At 39.6% G+C, this 12,135-nt stretch overlaps 1 long non-coding RNA gene across 1 annotated transcript in view; it reads left to right on the forward strand.

Moving 5' to 3' along the window:
* Window positions 1-12,135, forward strand: part of LOC147873202 (uncharacterized) — a 274,215-nt gene that overhangs the window by 190,207 nt on the left and 71,873 nt on the right. Inside the window, exon 4 of the long non-coding RNA XR_015536128.1 lies at window positions 7,636-7,785. This is a non-coding gene — a long non-coding RNA (uncharacterized LOC147873202). The remainder of the gene's footprint in view (window positions 1-7,635; window positions 7,786-12,135) is intronic.

Here is a 12,135-nt window from a genome sequence, read left to right on the forward strand (position 1 = left end):
ATTTAGGAAGAAAATGGTGTTTTTGTTTGCATGCACATTTTAAATAAAGCGTTTAACGCTTGTTTGTTTGTGAATTTATAGCAGGGTCACCTGAAAAAAGGCAAATGTAGAATAGATGGCAGGAGAAGTAGCGCCTATAATTTTACTTATCGTATGGAAACAGAACAGATGGTCACGGTATACGAACGAGGTATCTTGTTTATAGCACAGAGAATGTAAATTCTTATAGTACTAATACCGCTGTATGAAAGCAACGTTTAGGGGTTGGCGGTCTTCGGTAACTTTAACGTGCCTCTGACAGAAGCAAAAACTCATTACAGTCACCTTCACATTATAATGGCAGGAGTGACGATAAAGCTGCACGCATTCCTACCCTCAGCAATAGACGGGGATGACTAGTCAACATCACGCTTTAGCCACGTTACCGCCCGACATCCGCGGAATAAGAGGTTAGGCGGGTGGCAGAGCCCGTCTGGGTGGGTGTGTTGACGGAAAGAAGTGCATGTCCAGTCACTACCTGCCATTTCAGTACTTGGGCTGTGCTTCACGTTTTGCTGTCTTCGTCCGTCAAGGCGACAATAGTTCTCAAGATTTCTGTCTTCTGGGTTGTTGCGCTTTGTAGTCTGGTCGATGTTTACCAACGTTTTAGAGATCATACTGCCTCCGTCATCAGGGCGATGAAGATTTCTGTCTTTTGGGTTGTTGCGCTGTGTAGTCTGGTCGATGTTTACCAACGTTTCAGAGGTCATACTGCCTCCGTCATCAGGGCGATGAGTATGAAGATTTCTGTCTTCTGGGTTGTTGCGCTGTGTAGTCTGGTAGATGTTTACCAACGTTTTAGAGATCATACTGCCTCCGTCATCAGGGCGATGAAGATTTCTGTCTTTTGGGTTGTTGCGCTGTGTAGTCTGGTAGATGTTTACCAACGTTTCAGAGGTCATATTGCCTCCGTCATATCGCCCTGATGATGGAGGCAGTATGACCTCATAAACGTTGGTAAACATCGACCAGACTACACAGCTCAATAACCCAGAAGACAGAAATCTTCATATTTTTAATCGCCCTGATGACGGAGGCAGTATGACCTCTGAAACGTTGGTAAACATCGACCAGCGCAACAACCCAGAAGACAGAAATCTTCATACTCACCGCTGTGAAACCCTGAAATCTTACAACAGTTGTTTCATTCGTATCAACTTGGCAGTCAACTTTTCCGATATGGTATAAGCTATAGAGCCTATACAGTTGATACAGCATCATGTAACTTACGGGTTAATGACGTTCGGAATATGACAATTGCAGAAGATCCGAGATTTTTGTACTCCTGCCAGTGTTGCAATAAAATTGCCCCCCTAGCTGATTGGAAATAACAATTGTAGCTAATTATAGTTAATTATGTTTGTTGATAGGTATGTATGGTTAGTTTAAAACGTTAATTATTGCCCTGCAAATATTACTGCTAACAAAATCAACCTGTTTTGATTAACATTCAGTGGAACAATCCGCATAATTATGTTGCTCTGGTTTCGAAAAATAGCTCTTGAAGTGCACTCTGTTTTATAACTCAGCTTTTGCCATGAACACAATTAAAGTTTGAACCTGTGATTTGTCTCGCTGTTCATTTATTCCGATTCAAATTGATTTTTGACAGGTGTGATCAACAGTAGACAAACTGCGTCGTCATAAAATTTATTGAAGCGAATCAGGTGGACAGATGATGTTGAAAAACTTATTTTTTGCGCCCTGTAGACTCATCAACAGATGGCAGCGTTTTCGAGAAACATTCTATCTTCATCTTCAGTGTTCCAGACCCAGTGAGTCTACATGGGGACAAATCTTAGAAGAATATCACCATCCTAACCGCCGTGAAACCTCAAATCCCACAAGGGTACACATATTTCTGGCTTTCCGTGAAATACACAAAAATATTTCAAATATAACTTACAGGAAGCATAACAGAATGTAAATCCAGGCTCATTTCAGTTTACGTTAACATCCGACTGCTTTGTAGGTTAATCAGCAACGCTGTTTTAGCTATAAAGATTATATAAAGTCAGATGACATGGAAAAATAATCGAAAATGGCGAGAGGGTGGGTATAAATTAGAAAGGAGACATTCGAGGACTGATCATCATATATCAATTGACGCTGAGTAAGTCTCGCTAACGTAGTTGAAACAGTATCGATATATAACATAGGTAAAAATCAGTAGATCGAGTCAAGACGACAATAAAACGTTTGTACGAGGTTCGAAAACGACTCATGCGAAATTCAAGCAGCTGCACCAGTCTGCCTGATTCTGGGCTCTCCCATTGTTCCATCAACCTGTTGCTAACCGGATGAACTTTTTTAAGTTTGGAAAGGAAGGCAAATTTCAATACCTTCAGACATTTTCAGGTTGTCAAAAGCAGAGCACGCAAAGCTGTTGTCTTGGCCAGTTGCATTTTTAACTGATGCACCATGCATGCATCAGCCTGCTGTGTATTTTCTGGTTGTGTTTACTGTTCGTTTAACAACGCTGTTAGTAATTGCGTTTGTGCGTAGATTTGAATGACAGCGTGAATGAGTAATGAATGATGAATCGGATACTGCATGTATTAAAAGAAGCGGCCATGACCTGATTTAAGGTACTATACCGGCATCTGCATGGTGGGACCAACGATTAGCACGAAAATCTTGTCAGGATATCCGGTATACGGGCCGATATTTGAATCCGGGACTTTAAAAATACGAACGAGGAGAGCTAATATTCGTTTTATAGTGGGGGGGGGGGGTACTAATCGGCATTACTACCCAGAAAGTAAACATTGACATCTTCACCTCCATCAAAACCTTGAACCTTGAACCTTGTCATGATTCGGGGCAGCATTTAACTGTTTACACACTTATTGACTAGAGAGTTCTAGTAATCTAGTAATAGGTTTTAGGGGGAAAAGACGCTGTATCGATTCTTAGGCGCCATAAAATATAAGACGGAACCCGATTTCAGCTATTTTAAAATGTGAAAAGTGCGTCTTAAGAGAGACGATACGCGGTAATTTAGTAACGTAAACAGTCTAATATATTACTTAATTTTCTGTGAAATTATATGGGAGTCATGTCAGATCGCCTACATTTCGAGTCATTTCAAATTTCATCGTAGACTAATAATGAATTCTGTTTGAAATACTCTGCTGATGTAGCCATGTTTTTCTTACGCTGTATATTCTCATGATAACATGAATGTAGGATGCCCGGATTATGAGGATAAACATGTTAATTCAATACTGTCTTAGTAATGTTTCACTTAATCCCTCGCAAATACCTTATGGCTTATTTACTGTGCTCATAAGCACGGAAACAACAGAATGCTGGTCCTTCCTAATCTGTCACGTATTATTTTCATATTCCCATTAATGCATTACTTATTTCGTTTCTGCATCTGTTGGTACTTGTAAGATATTCATCGGCTCAATGTGCTTCATTATCTATACCTTCAAGTTTGTAACCTGTGGAACGCGCCCCGTATGAAGGAAGACACGCGTTTTCTTTTGTTTAATGCAAGCTAATTTCTTGATATACAAAATAACTCTGGCTTGTCAGCTTTTAGTTGTACAGATTTTCAGACCTGCAACCTCTTGGACATTCAAGGGATCCTTAGACTAATGTGTTCTCTGAAACCAAGCCAAGACTTCGCGTGCCTAGAACAAATGGGTCACTGTGTGAGATGTAAGGTTCTGGTGGCGACTATTATGGAAATGGACATCTTCTGGGTTGTTTCGCCGTGTATTCTGGTACACGTTTACAGATGTTTAGAGTTCTTGCTGCTACCATCATCAGGATGCTCGCTATCAGTAAATTTCTACAAGAATACACTCCGCAACAACCCAGATGACAACCAGCTAAAGGAGGGTCGCTGTTCAAAAAGTAAAATTGTACAGGGAACAGCTTGAAGTTATGTGCTGTGTATTTACCTTCCTTATAAGAACGCAACCTCTGAGATTTAGAATAAATATTCAACCAGAGTTTACTGTTAAACTGAACTGCTGATTGTTCAAACGTTGAACAGTTTATATGTACTGGAGATAATTGTACTTTTTTCCCATACTACGTTCTCAGGATCAGATACATTTACCGATAAGGCTAATTTCCAATATAATCTAGCTTCCGCTTTTAGACAGATGCTGCTGTGTATTGATTTCTGTTGCCAGCATATCATTTTGCAGACTGAACACAAACTTCCTGTGGGTTGGCGATCTCTTGGATCATAATGTATACGTGTGTGTATTCTCCTGGGCCTCAGCCAGGTGAGGTCAAGTAATGTGTCCTGCACTGGGATCCTCCTAGCTCAGCGAGTGAGTGAGAAAGCTCGACTTAATGGCCTGGAATATATTGCCGCAGACTAAAACTTTGTCCACTTACCGCACTGCCGTTCCAAGGCTTTACTTATTTCGATACCCTTCCTGTATCACGAACCATTTAAGCTTAATTGCCTTTTGTACCCACGGTTTGTTTAATAAGACAAGGCGTGGATTGTCCCTTTGAGTGTAGTCACTATCTGCAACGTCATATCAGCAGATATTACACCAGTTCGGGTTTGGTTCATCCTACAGAGACATGACTGATTCATAGATTAGAATCCTTCTTGAGAAGCAGACGGTGTCTCAGCTAGTGAAGATATTCCCCGACTTTTGTGGAACCCGAAGCTTCACTGCCATGTTCATAATATCCCGTCACCGTTCCTTGTCCTGAGCCAGAGTAACGCGGCCCACGCCCTCACGCCAGTTTCTAAGATCCAGTTTAATACTATTGTCCCATCTACGCCCATGTCTTCCAAATGCTCCCTTTCTTCCAGGTTCTCCAGCCAAAATATTGCACTCATCTCTTATTTGCCCCGTGTGTTCTACAAGCCATGACACCAAAAATATTTGCACAAAGCAAGACTTGTGGAGGTGGAGTGATTTGGCGCTTAGCGTTACAACATTTCTCATTCTCCGTTCTCACCATGTTTAGTTACCTACGATTTAATGTTTTGTTACTTCGTCTGTCCAGGGTTCAAATATCTTCCGTAGGTAGCAATTTATTTTCGTACACTCTCATTCGATATTCTTCCGTCAGTGTGAACGACAACATTTCACATCCATACAAAATTAAGGACGCGATTATAAATTGAATTTTAATTCTTATGTTTGTAGATAATGAAACTGGAAGACAGATTATTTCGACAAGAAGCAGAGCGAAGATAGAACAATTCTATGCTTATTTTGTGGTTACACAGGCGGTTGAAACGAAAATTATTTAAAGAACTAAAGCAATATTTCATAGTCTTCAAGATTCTGAAAGACACCGCGCCAGTGTGTTGGTACTGGGCTGGACTGAAGGGCGCTAATTATTCTTCTTCTTCCTTCACTATTATGAACTTAGTCTTTTTTTCGTGTCTACTGTTTGCTTTTAATAATCTGGTCTCCTCAAGTTCCGTATATAAACATTTCCCACAGCCCCTTACAGGTGATGGATTGGTGCCTAGTACGGAGAAAAGGGAGCCATGTTTATTTTTTGATTAATTGCCACCATTTTGACTTGAGGCAGCCGAAAACTCTTCAAGAATTATCGACAAAGATTGAGAGGATTTTATAGCGAGGCTACACAGGAGAGGCAGAGGAGAAGGGAAATTCTCGACGCCAAGAAATTTCAACAGGCAAAGCAAAGCTTATCACTTCCGACGCTTTAATTGGTTGACTAAGAAGATGGGGATGACGCGTGATGACTTCGCCATGTTTCATAACAATCTCTCCATCACTTATATATCTCCCGGTATCTTACGAAAGGAGATCGTACTTTCTTTGTGTATAAAATACTAATTAAACAGTTTATTTTCTTAGTTATGACTTATACCAACTTTCATAGTAGCCGAGGGTTCATAAAATCAATAAAATCTTCTCGGGCAATCATCCGCGTCAACTGGTTACCGTTGTAAACTGACGTTTCGGGAACCAACTCTGTCCTCATCATTAGGGTTCTGATGTGACTGGATACCTCGGAAGTCGCTTGTGTACACAGGCGACTTCCGATGAATCAATCACGCTACAGCGTAAGGCAGTCTGATTGCTGAAATTAAAGTCAAGAATGTGTTTAATTTTGTGTCGGATTGTACCGTGTAGCTGTGGTCATTATATCCATATTTGCAGTAAACTATCCGGTGGTAGCGGTTGGCGGTATATCTTGACTGAACATGCAAAGGTTTGTGCTAAATGGGATGCGGAATGATGAACGATATAGGTACCAGGTGGGCCTAACACCGCTCCTCAACACATAAATACTGAACCCGGGCCACTACACGACCCCTTCTTAACGTAACATGTGCTCAGGATGTGGACAATGTCTGCAGGCCGGCGCACGCCGTCAACTGCCACGCACGAGAACTGGTACCAGCGAACCTCACCAAAGACGTTCACAGGCGGAACACACTAATTCGAGCTCCCACTATCGTATTCAGGACGTTCCTAGTTCAAATCTCGTCAAGGATGTAGCAAATTATTTCACCTGGTTTCATGAGTCCTTTTAGGCATATTCTGAAGTGTATCTTAAAATATGCAATGACTGTTTCCTTACTTTATAAGACAGTGTACCATGAAGTTAGTTACTGCAGTTACAGAAAAAGTCGTATTTAGTCTAGGCATGAATAATGACTGAACTTTTAGTCAAGGATAATGTTTTACATCGAGGTCATACACACACTACAGTTTTTGAAGGATTGTCACCTAAGAGCCTCGATTCGTGTAAAAAAACTTCACAACCACGTGGGCGTCTTTCCACCTACAATGATATCGTGTTTCCGTTCTCAGCTCCACTGTGAATTTGCATTCTCGCGTTTTGAAAATTTTACGAGATGCTGCGGGCGAGTCTAAGGAGTAGAGCAGCTTTTGTTTCGCGTAAATTATGTTGAAACTTAGAACTGGAAAACGTAATAAAACAGGCACTTTACAGATTTTGGTGGTCTCGTAGATAAATTTGATGTACTGGAAAGGTAGAAAGTGAGAAACAGGGAGGAGAACAGTAGCAAGAACTGACGAAGAAGTACATAAAGAAGTGAGAAAAATGAGGGGGAAATAAAAAAAAGCCAAATTGTTGTGATGGGTACCATGAAAACTTAATGAAGTAGCGGAGGAAACTGTTCAAGCATTCTAACTCCTGTACTAAATGCAGGTGTGTGGGCAGATTTATGAGTCAACCTCTTTACCGACACGTAGACCGACTGTGGCGGACAAACTGCCTGTGTCCATACCGTCCAGCAAAGAAATCATTCGCTATCGCTAGACATGTCAGCATTACGTGACGAAGTGACATTGTTTTCTCACGGCATCAGTCAATGGTCTGTGACTGAAATAAGTTGAGGAGTTCCAAAGATGAAAAGTGAGGACAATTAATAACTACCCAGAGACCAATATGCGTTATTTTATTGGCTTGGTTTAAAAAACGCCGTAACCTATGAGAATAGCTGGTAATTTGAAAGATATACCCTTATAATAAACTAACTGCGTCAGCTAGATCAAATATAGGGGAATCCTGAAGTTATTTATACTTTTTAAGAAGTAATTTACATGAATGCACAGGAATGGCATTGAAGGAAAATTTTTGTTGTGTTCTTTTGTGCAGGTCCTATTTAAAACTAAACCCAACAACAACCACGTTCCTACGGTACATCAGCAGGAGCAATGGACTCTGCCATGCTGCACCGTGATATTCAAGCTAGAGTCACTTTAGCTGGTAGGCCTCTGCTCAAGATTTGTGCCAGTGCGAAACTTGGTGAGTACAAGAGTAGAATTAGTGTTAATTCTCTGACATTACTTTCACGGAAATCGTTTGCTGTTGCTTGTAAAACTTGTAGAAATGTGTATCCTGACAACGAAGTACCGAATAAGACAAGTGTGCATGGATTGGTAACAACATCTCCAGGAGGTAGAAGTGTTTGTGTCTCCTGTACGGTGCTGGGCATCTACTGTGAAGCTCTTCTGTAAGTTATTCCTAACAAGAAATGAAAAAATTACTTTTATCTTGTTATATTTCCGTCATAAAAGCTCGCAGCTACTGCTATAATTAGAGTTGCATTTGAACTGTAACTCTCCGTGTTTCTTATATTGACCATAGAGTTTTCCATGTTTTGTTTTGGATTTTACAAAACAGCATTGAAGTTCTTGCAAAGGCTTCTTAAATTTTAAATACGAGTCGTATAATTTTTAACTACTAACTTGAAGACCAGTTGGAATTTAATGGATCAGAAACAAGTAAAATTTGTGAATAGTAACAGACATTGAGGAATACTTTTCTAGGTTAATATAATGCAATTGTTTTATACTTCCATAGAGGTATTTATATAAATAACGCATTTATGAGGCTTCACTGTGGTAGATTTCTGGTGGGGGTTGCCTGTTGGTAGTAGGATAATTAAACCCCCGAGCTCATAATTTTGCGGTTCAAACAAGGATGTTTTAAATACAAACTGCTACAGTATTTGGAAGCGATACCAGGTATAATGCAGACTAATGGGGGTGGTAGAGGGAGTCTGTTGCATAACTGAGTTACTGCCACGTAGTGCCGCAGCCCCCAATCACAACTGCAGTCTAAACTGCACCGGGTGCAGCTGATGGTGATGCATCACCATTATTTTCGGTTTTTTCAGTACCAACACGCATTGATCGAAAATCACTGAAATATCGTATCAGAAATAGAGAGGAAAAAGATTGAGTTGCCTTGACCGTAATTAATAGCTGGAATGTATTAAATCTTGGGAGAAATGAGAAACAGGCCTCTGTGTATAAATTTGTAAATTTAAATTTTTTTAAAAAATTTATACATAGAACGTTTTTATTGTTTTTGTTTGTTTGTTTACATTTTGTGAAACGACAGAGAAAAACGAAAAGGTGTGTGTGTGTTTTCCTCTCTTTTATTTCTTGAATTACGCTCTAGATGATGTTTATATAATTATATTTTAGTTTATGCTGTGACAATAATATTTACTTACATGAAATTAAATTTGTGCACTGTTACGGAATAAATTTCTGTACCTTACGCTAGCATCTACGTGCACTCACTCGTGACGCCCGGTGCGGTCTGAACGTGCCCCTGTCCGTCCGTCCGTCCGTCCGTATCTAACATACTCTCTGTGGTACAAATGTTCCGTCCTGTTCCGTGATGATTGTTTGCGCATGCAGCTATTTGATAAAGCGAGATTGGCAATGCATCAGGTACAAAGCTGATTATATAACCATTTTGTACGATTCTCACCCCCCCCCATGCATGAGAGGGAGGGGTACAATCATTTGCTTTATAACGTAGCACACAAAGATGGCGCATATGATGACGACTCCTAAGCAACAGCAAGGAACGCATAATAACGAAGCTTGCTTGCTAAAAGGAAACACGGAATTATAACATAAAATTGCCCCAGCTTTTAATCTACTTATTCCTAAGTAAGGTCATATGTGTTCTCACCACCCCCACCCCCACCCCCGAAAAAATAAATAAAAAAGGAAAGTTCTGGGGAAAAGTCTCCACTTCTCTTCAGATGCTTCAGTCTGTATAGGAAGGGAAGTAAAAATATAAATTCATAATTTTCGATTACTTTAGTGATTTATTTCTGTTTATACTGGAATCCCAGGAATTAAAACGAGAAGGTGAGAATAAGGAAAACTGGAGAGCTCTTTTTGGGCAGAGCAATGGACCTGTCGTAAGACAGAACACTGAATAATAATAATATTACTGGAATCACTTGTCTCAGAATAAGGATTATAAGAAAATACTATTATGAGAATCTGATGAACTGACTCGGCTCGCGTCCGATAGATGGATTTTGTATTAGCGTTGTTGAATCGTAGGTTTCTACTGCTCATTAACCACAATAGTAACTAATATACTTAAGAGGATGTACCTTAATACAGGTTGTATCTAACTAACAAGTTGACTGCACGAAGCAGAATTTTTTTTATAAGCTAGAGTCTCTAATGTAGATAAGAACTTATGGGTTGTACATTCTTCTGTTATTGACATATGTTTCTCATGTAATATGTAGAGAAAGATATTTTAATGAATTTTCTTTTAGTTCTCTATATTTAACTACAGATCAGTTTTTCATTTCTGTCGCTTCTTAAACAATACGAGTTAAATGGAGTTATACTAACCAAAATGGATTACAGTTGTTTTACATATACAATTGGAACTCTAGTCCGTCTGTGCGTTCATTGTTCTGGAGTGTAGGTGCTTACTAAACTTCGACGCGAAAATGATTGTATAGGATAACAGTGAATAAAGAATAGTGGAGTATATTGTCCCATAATATGATTGTGTCAATTGGAACTATATGGACGAGGCTGCCCTCAGTTGATAGGGGAGGATAATGGCGCTTAATGCCAGTTTGCCTCGTGCTGGAATCCGTAGCTGATTTGAACCTGCAGTTCGCATTATTATGAAGAGGTCGCTAGTTTTGTGTATGTGTGTGAGCAGTTCGATTAGACGGCATTTCTTCCGGGACACATTTCAAACTCCCCACGATTTTTTTAGAAAACGTTTTAATACCTGAACCCGGATAATTGGACGAATAAATCGGCATATCAATATATATTTCTGCCTGATCCCTTTTTGTTGGTTGGATTTTGTTATAAAACTGTCGTTTTGATAAACATTTGATTGCTTTTACAGAGAGAACCTTTGTTTGTATTTAGTTGGAGAGTTTATATAGGCGTAACACAAATGCTGCTGTGTCCACGGCGTTTGCCGTATCAAAGCCCAGTTAAATGCAGCTAAATATACAAATTACTTCATCACCGGCACTTTAAATACGCGTTATGCTGCAGACCACATTCGTTTTGGTTCTTTGTAATCTTTAAAGCCTTCCATCGTATTATTCCCATCCGTAGGGTTGAACGGGAGGGAAATTTAAAGCATCATAAGTACTATGTTGAAATTATCGGAGGGATATTTAATTAGCTTTGTGTCATATCGTTAAAATTTCTACTAGTGTTGGAGATTATACCGTAGGACAATATTTTTATTACTTTTAATCATCGAACTATAATAATAATAATGTTTATACCAGTCCTTATTATCTAATATAAATAACTTTAGCTTATGTTCAAGATTATTTAACAGATATACATATTATTAATATAGGTAGACTGCATGTAAGCTAAAAATTAAAATATATTGTTGTGAGTTTTGGTTTTCACGGCGACGAATATGAAGATGGATGTTTTACGTGGAGTTACATTGTGACGATCAGTCTGGTGGTAGTGGTGGTGGTGGTAAGCTCCTCTGAAGTGTCAAACATTATCTACCAAACTATCTGGCGCAACATCTCAGCAGACAGCATCCATTTTCACACTCGTCCACGTGAAATCTCAAGTGATCAGTCTGTCTGTGTCTGCCTTCCATCGCGAGAAGACTGAGTGATTTCTTTTTAAACGTTCTAGCTTTTAAATTATATTTTCTAAATTAATTTATAATTTTTATTTAAGCCAGACAGACCCTAGTTAATCAGCCCCCAGAAAATCGGGAGTCTATTGTAATCGCATTAAGAATAATGCATGGGGACGATGGACAATGCCCAAAGAAACTCATTTCGTAATGATATTATACCACTGTCAGCAGATTTTAGAAACATGCCGGTAGTGAAAATTGTATATGCAGCCTGCTAATTTACGAACCTGACATTTTAAAATAAGCCTTCCAGCATCCCGATGTTTTGGTTTGCCAAATAATATATTAAGCCCCGGGAAATACAGTGAGGAGGCACTCACTGACTTAGCGGGCTGCTGGTTCTGTCTGGTAAATGATGGCTGAATTATGCACTCTACAGGAGCTTCCAGCTCGCAAAACGGAGAACCCTAGGAGCTCCATATATCTGCCATACATCACGGTTTAGAAGTTTTCCGCTTTCTGTACGACCATCAACTGTGTTCCTTACCCCCCTTACTTCTTCCTCCTCCAAGTTGTCTAATAATTTGTTTTTACAGAAGACACTTGGAACAGTAATGCCTTCTTTTAATGGCCTTGCTTTGCTTTCAAAATATTCTAGTACTTCCGTGAGTAACGAATAGCAGTGCTGGAGACAACGCCCCCCCCCCCACCAAAATGTTTCATTCTGCTCTGAATTTGCTAACA

This window comes from Zootermopsis nevadensis, unplaced genomic scaffold (genome assembly GCF_977971745.1).
Source record: "Zootermopsis nevadensis isolate Lab colony 2312 unplaced genomic scaffold, Znev_1.0 Znev_ptg000021l, whole genome shotgun sequence".
Classification (NCBI taxonomy): domain Eukaryota; kingdom Metazoa; phylum Arthropoda; class Insecta; order Blattodea; family Termopsidae; genus Zootermopsis; species Zootermopsis nevadensis.